This window comes from Enhydra lutris, unplaced genomic scaffold, assembly GCF_002288905.1.
Source record: "Enhydra lutris kenyoni isolate GAN:26980312 unplaced genomic scaffold, ASM228890v2 scaffoldscaffold21, whole genome shotgun sequence".
In the NCBI taxonomy this organism is placed as follows: domain Eukaryota; kingdom Metazoa; phylum Chordata; class Mammalia; order Carnivora; family Mustelidae; genus Enhydra; species Enhydra lutris.
Genome location: NW_019154105.1, coordinates 12,586,188 through 12,596,454, shown reverse-complemented (window position 1 = coordinate 12,596,454; position 10,267 = coordinate 12,586,188). Strand labels below are relative to the sequence as shown.

General features: G+C 36.3%; 1 pseudogene; it reads right to left on the bottom strand.

Annotated features, from left to right (window-relative positions):
* Positions 1-8,513: 8,513 nt before the first annotated feature.
* LOC111148825 overlaps positions 8,514-10,267 on the bottom strand; it is a 46,262-nt pseudogene continuing 44,508 nt past the window's right edge.

The window sequence follows — 10,267 nt, the reverse complement described above, 5'->3', positions numbered from 1 at the left end:
TGATCTGTCCTAGCATTTCTTGTTGCTGATGAGATGCTGGGGGAAGTACAATTCCTGTTCCTTTGCAGGTAATCAAAAATTTTCCCTTCTCAAATCTTTTAGGATCTTCTACTTAGCCTTGTTTAAAATTTCATTGTAATGAATATATTATGCATCCAGCTTGGCTCTCCCATTGGCTGTTTTTGAAGATCACATACGTGTCTACTCTAGAAAACTTCATTATATTGTTTTGCTAATAAGAGCTGCTTTTTACTCTCATCTTTGACTTTTGTTTATACATTCTAAGAAATTTCCTTGTTTTGTCATGTCTTTTGTTTTCATGTATTTCAGGTTCAGCCACTACATTTTTATCTTTCAAGAATGTCTCTCTTAGCTTAGTTTCCCCTAGAAAGCTGCAGTTAAGAAAAGGGCTTGCATGTTGGTGTTTTGTTTCTAGAACTAATCCTATGAAACAGGAGTGTGGGGAAAAAGAAAGTGATATAAGAAAGGAGGGAAAACCAGTACCAAGATTCATTATTAATCTGGTCACTGCTGTGGAGAACTAATTGGTTTCTATCCTGCTGGGATCATCTAAAGTGGGATGTAGAATGCTTCTTAGATTAAGCCACTTAAAAAATGGTACAGGAGCAAATGTATTATGGCTCCCATTTGTCAGGGGTTTTGTATGATGAATCTCTGCTGTATTTAGATGTTCATGTGGACAACATAGCTTATCATAGGTGTCCCACATCAGTAACATCAGAGAGACTTGGGCAGAAAGCAAGATTGTGCAGGAGAGCTGCTAAGCGACTGGTTATCTCTTTAAGGAAGCTGATGGATAATGCAGTGGCTGAAGGAAAACAAGGGTAGTGGCAGGATAGAAAGCAGTGAAGAACTGGTCAGGTAGGGCAAAATGAGCAATAAATACAGCCCACATTTTGCAATTCTCTTATCCCTTGGTGCCCTCTATTTAAGTCCAATCAGTGATAGACTTTTCAGTATGGTGGCCAAGTTCACCCTTTATAAAGGGGTGTTGTGTTAGAAGAACAAGGTTTTCTCCTCACTGTGCAACTGGTTCTGAGGGAATAATAAATATTTATCATCTCCCTCCTCTATTACAAATTCCGTATTTCCCTGTCTCTGGGCCAGCAGTTTGTCTGGCTGTCCTAAATCATTAGTCTGATGGGATGATATGAGCCCGTATCCCCATACCCTAACCTTCTTGGATCATGGTTGCTGCAAGTACACGCTTGAGACTTATTAGGCACTGAGTTCCTACTTTACTGAATTTTAATCATTCTTCTACATCTCCTGGGTCTTAGAAAAAAATCCCTATTTCCTGTCATGTAACTGTGATCCTAGTAAAAGTAATGTCAGAGTCCGTTGTCCCCACTAATAATAACTATTTTTCTGTCTCACTGATACGGGGAGTCCAGAATGATCAAGTCATCACTTCAGTTGGGTGGAAACCTTACTGTGTCCCCAGTAGATTTTTCTTTACCAACCTACCTCCAGAAGCAGAACCTAGAAGAAACTGGGGAGTCAAGATTTTCAGTCTTGATCCCCCCACCCCAGGTCTCAGGGTTTCATTCTTTTTCTATTCAGGCACTGACTTTGGCATAGGAGGCCTGTTGAAGTTGTGATTTGGGTCTCTTTTGTAGCTCTGCTATCTTTGCAATTAAATTCTAAACCTGGTTTTCTGCCGCTTCAGAAGAGAAGACTCTAAACACCGCCAACGAGAAGTTCTGACTTTCACAGCGTGTTTCAGTTTGATATTTGTTTAAACTGAGCTGTCATTGCCTTATTTTAAACCTTCTAAAACTGTTAACAAAAGCCACTTTCACTATATATACTGTATGATTACTGTTGTGCCCATATAGTCAATAAGTCAGTACTTTACCTTCCTCATTCTTCACTCTGTATGAATCAAAAATTGTGATTTTACTGAATTCTAGGAGTTGTCACCCTTGCCCATGTCATAACAATGAGGTGATTCTTGCCAATTACGAGTGAAATGTCCAGTTCCCCAAGTTTCCTCTTGGGGGTCTACTTTTAAAGCCAGTTCTGGTACAGATGATCTCTGTGTTCTCTTCAGAGCCTGAGACAAGGATCAGAATGCAGTAGTTTATTTTGAGAAATCCAAGGGTTCCAGGAGTAGAGGATAGGGAAAGGTGAAACAGTAAAGTCCAGGGAAGGGAGAAAAGACAGTACCCGTGTATTACAGAGTTGTTCATCACTGTGGACAACTGGGACTTAATCCCACCGAGACCTAGTAAGCAGCTGTGGAATATACCCTCAGATGACTACCTGAAGGATAGGAGAGAGCTCCTGTTGAACATACTGCTAGATTACACACATGTAAGTGCTGGGTGAGTCCATTTAGCAGTGTGCGCAGTGGTGTCAAGTCATAGCGCAGAAAGTGAGAGAGCTTTGCTGTTAGGCTATAACTACAAAAGCTCCTTGACACAGTAAAAACTGGAGAAAAAAATGAGCTGAAAAGGTAGGAGATGGGGCATAAGATGTATGAAATATACAAAAGCTCTCCCTTTTTTCTGTTTTATAGTATATTACATGGATGAAGTATTTTTGATATCTGAATTTACTAATACAGTTAATCTTTCATTTTTAAAAATTCTTCATTATGTCTGTTGAGAGTGTGTGTGTATTTTAGCTTTATGCTGCCAGTTCATTAGCTTTTCCCAAATGTTTGTTAATCTTTAGTTGTCTGTTTATATTTAAGAATGAGGCAATGGAATGACTCACTGGATCTCTTTGTACCAGTGAAGGACTTGTTAACTGGATGGGTTTTTTGTTCGTTTGTTTTTTGTTTTTTTTGTTTTTTGTTTTTTGGTTTTTTTTTTTGAGATTGTCTAAGACTTTATTTTTGGCTGACTTTGGCTTTCATGCTAAGTGTATGTATGTGTGTGTGTGTATATATATATGTATACACACATACACACTAGGCATTCCGTAAAGGGACCTGTAAATGTCAGAATGAGAGAGGCTTTACTTAGATGTGTTATATTGACTCCAGTTATTTTATTTTACCCTGGACAATTTATTTCATTTCTTTTAGAAAAGGACCCAGATTTTTGGTGTAGGGAGAATAAGGAGGGTGTTACAGTAGATAGGTAGATACGTAGATAGGTAGATACAGTAGATAGGGTATAGGGACCACAGTTTAAGTACCTAGCTTCTAGACATTTTTTTTTTCCTGTACTAGGATCATATGTTGTATTTTGTTGTCAGCTGCCTTAGTCTCTTTTAATCTGAGATAATATTTGGTCCTTATTTTTTTTTCTTAATTTTAATGCTTTTGATTAATTCTTGGCCAGTTATTTGATAGAATGACCTTTAGTTTTAAGTTTGCTTCATGTTTATGATTAAACTCAGATTGTGCATTTTTGCACAAGAATGTTGAATAAGTGATGTGTGCTCTTTTCACTATCGTTTTCATGAGGCATATGATGTTACTGTATCTCATTAACAGTGTTACTAACTGATCACTTAAGATGATGTCTTTAGGTTTCTACACTGTAAAGTTATGATTTTCCTTTTGAAATTAAGTATTTTATGAAGGGATAGTTGGAGACTGTAAATGTCCTATTTGTCATCATGCCTTTGCCTTGTAATTTTAGTATCCATTGATGGATAATTCTTGCATAAAACAAATACTACTGTGGTGTCTGCCTGATGGTGATTTATGTATCCATAATTTCTTCTATAATTATTAATTGGAATTCTGCCATAAGGAGGAACTTCCCCTTTCCTCCACTTACTTATCATTGTTTCTTTCAGTATAGATTTATGAATATTCCAAGGGGCTGGCAGGTAACACCTATATTTTAATCAGTTCACTGGAAATTCCTAGAGCCTTTAAGTCTAGGGGGCTCTATCAATCAAGATTCAGTCAGGAAAACAAAATTCGCTAATTCTCTCTGTAGCTGATCTTGTTCATTCTTCTATTTATTCAGTTCTCTTTTATTTCATATACTCAATTATATTTCATTTAATAAATGAATTTCTGATTTTTAGAATTTCAGAATGGTTCTTTTATACATCCTCCTCAACATTTCCATTTTACATGAACCACTCATGTCTAAACACTTTTTTTCTCTGTCTATGATCTTTAGGTGCAAATCATCCTGTTTTGTATAGTTGGTTATCTCCACGTGTGGTTTTCATGAGTTAATCTTCTACAGGTATTGGTTTCTGCAAACATTGCACGTGTATTGTGAAAACATCCCTTCAAAATGTTTTTTGTTTGCTTCTGCTGTAGCCTAGCAGGATCACCAGTTTAGAGCCAGTGTAGAGCCTTTAGACTCTCCTGATTACCTGTTGTATGTACTTTTAAAGCTCTCTTGTTTCTAATTATTTTCCTGGCCTTTCCTAGGCCTCCCATTCTATTCTTCATTGCAGCATTTTTGATTGAGTCAGTGTATTTGCTTCAGTTTTTGTTTCATTCCATTCCAACTCTTGCATCCTGCTTGTCCTCATTGAGATTGATCAATCATAGCTCCAAAGGTCATCTTGTCTGACTTAGGATTTCTCATTAATTTTTACCAGTTTGTATCATTTTCATTGACCTTATCTTTGCCACTCTGAGCCACTGTCATCCATGACCCCAGAATTCTAGATTTTTTACAAATAACAAATTTACCCTTTGTAGTTTTTCGTCACTGAAGAAGAGTCAGTAGAAAAACACCACAGTAGAGATTGAGTGCAGTATATGCAAACAACAAACCTGAATAGACAAAAAACATACGGAAAGATGGCCAGTGAGATAAAGAATTAGGGATTTGCTTATTGAATCAATGAAAAGCATTTCCATAGGGGCGCCTGGGTGGCTCGGTGGGTTAAGCCTCTGCCTTCAGCTCAGGTCATGATCCCAGGGTCCTGGGATCGAGCCCCGCATCGGGCTCCCTGCTCAGCGGGGAGCCTGCTTCCTCCTCTCTCTCTCTGCCTGCCTCTCTGCCTACTGTGATCTCTCTCTGTCAAATAAATAAATAAAATCTTTAAAAATAAAAAAGAAAGAAATGCATTTCCACATATTTTGAGTTGGTAAAACACATATCTACTATAGAAGAGGCACCAAATAACTGATCACTCTAGTACTTTTTCATGGCTGTTTGAACAGACTGGTGATGGGTGCAGAGATGGTTCCATGGGGGTCCAACAGAATGACTCCCTTTAACTACTAATGTGCTAGCTATTACTGATAAAAAGAATCTAGTCTGCTAGTGTGTATATTCTTATACATTTAGAGATCAATGAGGCTACAGACTCAGTGGGCCTCTTTTGGCCTTGTCTTTGAGGCTGGACTTCCTATACCTCCCATTTCACAAACTTCATTTTAAAATTATTCATCTGAGTTTTACCTTGATGCAGTGCTCAAAGGTACAAAATCTTTGGGTTGCTAGCAAATGAGAAATTTGTAATATCGTCTGTTGTGCCAGTTTTCAGTTTATTGTGTCTTGGCTTCAGATTAAGCTTTGTCATACTGAATCTGAACGCTGTCAACATTTCTTCTTTGCTAACTGGCTAAATGTCATGCATTATCAGTAGAGGGCATTGGGGTGACTGCAGAGTGTCAGCAGGACCCATCCCTTTAAAGGCCTCACCTTTCTTTATTTTTGCTCAGTAATTTTTGTGACTTGTTGGATTTTAAGAACATATATTTAAAGAATGTACTTAAAAATTAGGCCTAAAGATATCCTAAAAAATATGAGAAGAAAACTAGTAGTATATTTGTATTATTTATCCTTTCATAAACATTGCATTCTATATGGAATATGGAATTAAAATGCTTGGTTACACCATTCCTGACATAGGTGGACCCAACTTTGTGCATTATTATCAAGATGAAGTTCATAATCACTTGACTTTTGTCTTTGATTCTATGGTGTTTAATTCTGTTGTAAACAGTATATTTGAAATAAACAATACTAGCACAGAGATTATAAAGATGAAAAAAGTTACATCAGTTCTGTCCTTCTGTGTAACCACTTGAAGTTTTTGTGTTTAAATTTCTTTGGACTTCTTAGACATTTGGAAGATGCTAGAAACAACCTTGAGGAAACAAACACATGGATAGTATCGTAATTTTTGGAATTTATAATGGGATCTTTGTGACTTTGCTAAATGTACCTTTATGTTTACATCTTTCCTGGCTCTAAGTATTATATTGCTGTATGTGAAACTTTTCAGAACTAAAAGGAATGAGAATTCTTGATCACCTATGACTGGACATAGGTTTATGTATCTGGCTATATGGTCTAAGAATTGCAAAGACCAATTTTGGCAATCATTCATTATCTTATTTGTAGAAGTTACTTCATTAAGAAAACAAGTAGATTTGAATTCAGCTTGGGTAGTACACGTAGAGCTTCATTATGCCTCAGGCTAATGGGTATGTGTAAGGTTTTTCTCCTTTACCCCTTCCCCCACCTCACTATTTAAAAAAAAAAAAAAGACATTAATGTAATTAAAAGAACATTAATGCATTACTTTTTTCTTCTTTGTACTCTGCTATTTTTTACTTTTTAGTGACATGATTATATATTCTGGGTTTAATAAAATATTCATTGTTTCCTTTCTGGATATTATTAATGTAATTAATTTCATTAGTGGTTATTGCTAAAAGTAATTTTGTTGTGTAGAAGAATGCTGTAAAAGTCTCCATATAATCAAAAGTGCTAAGTATGCCTCATTTCCATCTAACTGTTTAAATATATCTCTTGTCAGTCAGAAGAACTGTTTTTAACTTGGTTTCTTTTTTATTTTTGTGGTTTACCTTCTAAGTTGTATTCTGACCCTAAATACCAGTATTTAAAGGCAAGCGTTGGAGGCCTTTTTGCTATTTCAAATGCTTTCTTATGCATGGAATTTAAAAATTGTTGCACACAATATTTGGCTCTTTATGCCATCAGCAATTTATTTTTCTATGCTGTATGAGAAAAGAATCAATAAAAAGGTTATATAAGTTTCTGTTTTGATATCCTCAGTGTCCCATGTATTAAAGGAGTTGGAAATATCTGACTTGACAAGGTAAGGTCAAAAAATGGGAGATTATTGTAGGAGGGGGGAAATCTTCTAACATAATCCAGAGCAATTGAACTATCTTACTGGACCCCATCTATCCATACTTTCCTTTTATTTTGTGTCTTACTATCCAGTTATAAAGGGTTGTTCAATAAAATAAGAACAGATACTCAGAAATATCCAAGGCTTTGTATGGAAAATATCTATAGTCCTTTCAACCAAAGATTTTACTGGTGCATAGTTTTAGGTAGGAAGCCAGTTAGAACACTCAGAATTCCTGTAACAAAGGAAATTTAAGGAAAAAGTATTTTGTATTTGAAGAGGGTTGTGAACTATAAACACAAAGGATTTACTTGCCTAAACATTGTGCTGAGGTTCTTGACCAAACTTTATCTTCCATCTGTACTTAGGTCATGACTTGTGTCCTTAAAGATGGCCCCACCTCTATATTGAGTCTTTGCTGAAGAAAATGTGATGTCTGGAATTGGACCTGGAAAGACTCCCCAGGAGTGGTGGGCTAGAGGGGTCCTGGGGCTATCTGTCCATCAAGGAGTACAGAGGTCTTCTGACCTTCTGGCTTTTAAGAGGTAGAAGGATGGCAGCAAGAGCTTAATTTTGGCATCTGCATATACCATTTCTGAGGGGATACCCACCTATGCACAAGGTTTTCATTTTCCTTTCCCTTTTGAGGCATATGTTTCTGGCACTTGATACTAAACAAGATACACACTCTACCTAATGACAGAGCATCCATACTTTTTTATTAGTGGAATTTTCCATCTTGTGACAGAGAAGCTATAGAATTATTTAGCAGAAAGAAAGCTGGCCCCTGGGGAACGATTTTTCTCTTAACCAATAAAGACCCAACTGGAAACGAAAAAAAACAAAAGCAAACAAAAACCCAAAAACTTCAGGCACCTTTGTCTTAGTTGGAGTATAAACTTATACAGTCAGTTTATACTGGAATCTCTCCCCTCCTGCAGTAGTATGAATAATACTGTTTTGCCACTTATAAAAAGTGTTCAGCTGTGTTATTCTTTGTCAGGGGCACATGTATTTGATCTTATTTATAGAGCAGATGTTTCTGAAAATGTGTGGTAAAAACAATCCGGCTTCTTAAGTCACAGACTAAAACTGCAGTGAGTCTCTTTTTTTTCTGCAGTTACGAAATTATATATGTCAGTATTAAGGTAGAATTATTTGAGGATTTTTTAAATGAGAATTATAAAGGGACTATATCTTTATAGGTAGCATGTCCTCCTTGGTTTGATGAACAGAATTGAAGAATCTCAATATTACTAAATTATTATTTAAATATTAAAGAATATTGAGGGAAGTAGTTGTCAAAAAATACATAGGATTATTTCCCTCTTAGGGTAGAATGGATTAATTATAAATATACACAGTATATTTAATATTTAATTATAAATACAAATATATTTAATTATATAAGTATAATTAAATATATTTAATTATAAATATACACAGCATATTTAACCAAGAGTAAAATATTTAGGTGAGGCACAGGTCTTAACGAAATGTGGAGGAGAATGTGTCACAACTTGATTCGCAGAGGTTGAATTAAATGGAGTGACCTTACTTATGCTTCCTGGCTTACTATGCCTACTATGTCTCAAAAGTCTATTCCCTTTTTTCTTTTCTTTCTTAAACTTTTGACAACAAAACAAGCAACATTTATGACAAGGAAAATAACAGTTGCCACACAAGCCAGCAGGAACCCAATCACATCCAAAGAGTGGTACTGGAACCAGGTGAGGTTTTAAGAAGGTGGGTGTTGGCTGCTTTGTGACAAATGACAATCCAGAAGACTGGTTGGTCAAGAGGCTTTGTAGCTGATCATGATGAATGGTTGATAACCACGTAGCATTCTCTTTATAGCTGAAAGAAAACCAAATAATTTACAGAACAAAGTAGAAAAGGTGGATGAAAAAGATAAATGAAATTTTCATGTGTATGTGTAAGGGTTTGTGTGGATGGTAAAAATGAGTGCCACGTAACACTGGAGAAAAATTCTATTATTTTCCTTAGAGACAATTAGAGATATTTATGGGCTGGAATTTGTTGACTGTCTAGGACTTCAGGCTGTGAAGAAAAAGAAACTGGGAGATGACAAGTATTTCCCATTTAGAAAAAGTGGAATGAGTTAATTCTGAAAGGCAAAAAAAAAAAAAAAAGTCAAAATACATGATTTTGACATGGACATTTTGAATTATCCAGTAAGGAGTTGTTAATAGATCTGGTAAACAAGTTTCAAAATACTGTCATAATTCAGAGAGAGGAGACAAGTCCACGTGAAGTTCAGGGGCATGTCCGGGCAGAGCTGATCAAGAGCTGGTATTGACTTGACAGCAGTGAAGTCATGCTTACGAGTGTGGAATGGATTGTGTTGTTTTGAGTCTTGACTCTGATACCTTGTTGTGTGCTTTTTTTTCATTTCTGTTTTTCAGTTTTTCATTTTTGAGTGGATAGGAATAATGTCTTAGTCTGATTATTTTGAGGAATAATGTATTGATTCTTGGAGTTGTCCCTGTCATTTGGAGACTTCCATTTGGGTTTGGTATTGTGGTTTTTCTAGTTAGTATGGCCATTTTAGAATCTGGAGAGCTCAATATTTCACTTGCAGGCATTGCTAGTTGCATTTGTTTCTACTTTTGAAATGATTATGGACTAAGACAAGGAAGAAGGATTAATAAAGAGGGCTTTACGAACTTTAAATCACAAAGTGCTCTGACACTGTAGCAATAACCATGGAGGTAACTTCTGTTCCTGTCCTGTGAAAACTAGTGAGAGCACCACTGAGTTTTTGAGAGGAGGGAAATAATCCTGAAACATATTTGTAATACAATAAGGAACAACTATACTGAAGAACTAATTACTTAATCCATACAAAAGAATTAGTATTTCATAAGCATTCAGTACATATCAGCTAATAAATTTTCCTTACTTTTTGGGCACAGTTTTACCTTATTAAGAATTAATTAAAAGTAGGGGAGGAGTCAAGATGGCGGAGAAGTAGCAGACTGAGACTACTTCAGGTAGCGGGAGATCAGCTAGATAGCTTATCTAAAGATTGCAAACACCTACAAATCCAACGGGAGATCGAAGAGAAGAAGAACAGCAACTCTAGAAACAGAAAATCAACCCCTTTCTGAAAGGTAGGACTGGCGGAGAAGTGAATCCAAAGCGACGGGAAGATAGACCGCGGGGGGAGGGGCCGGCTCCCGGC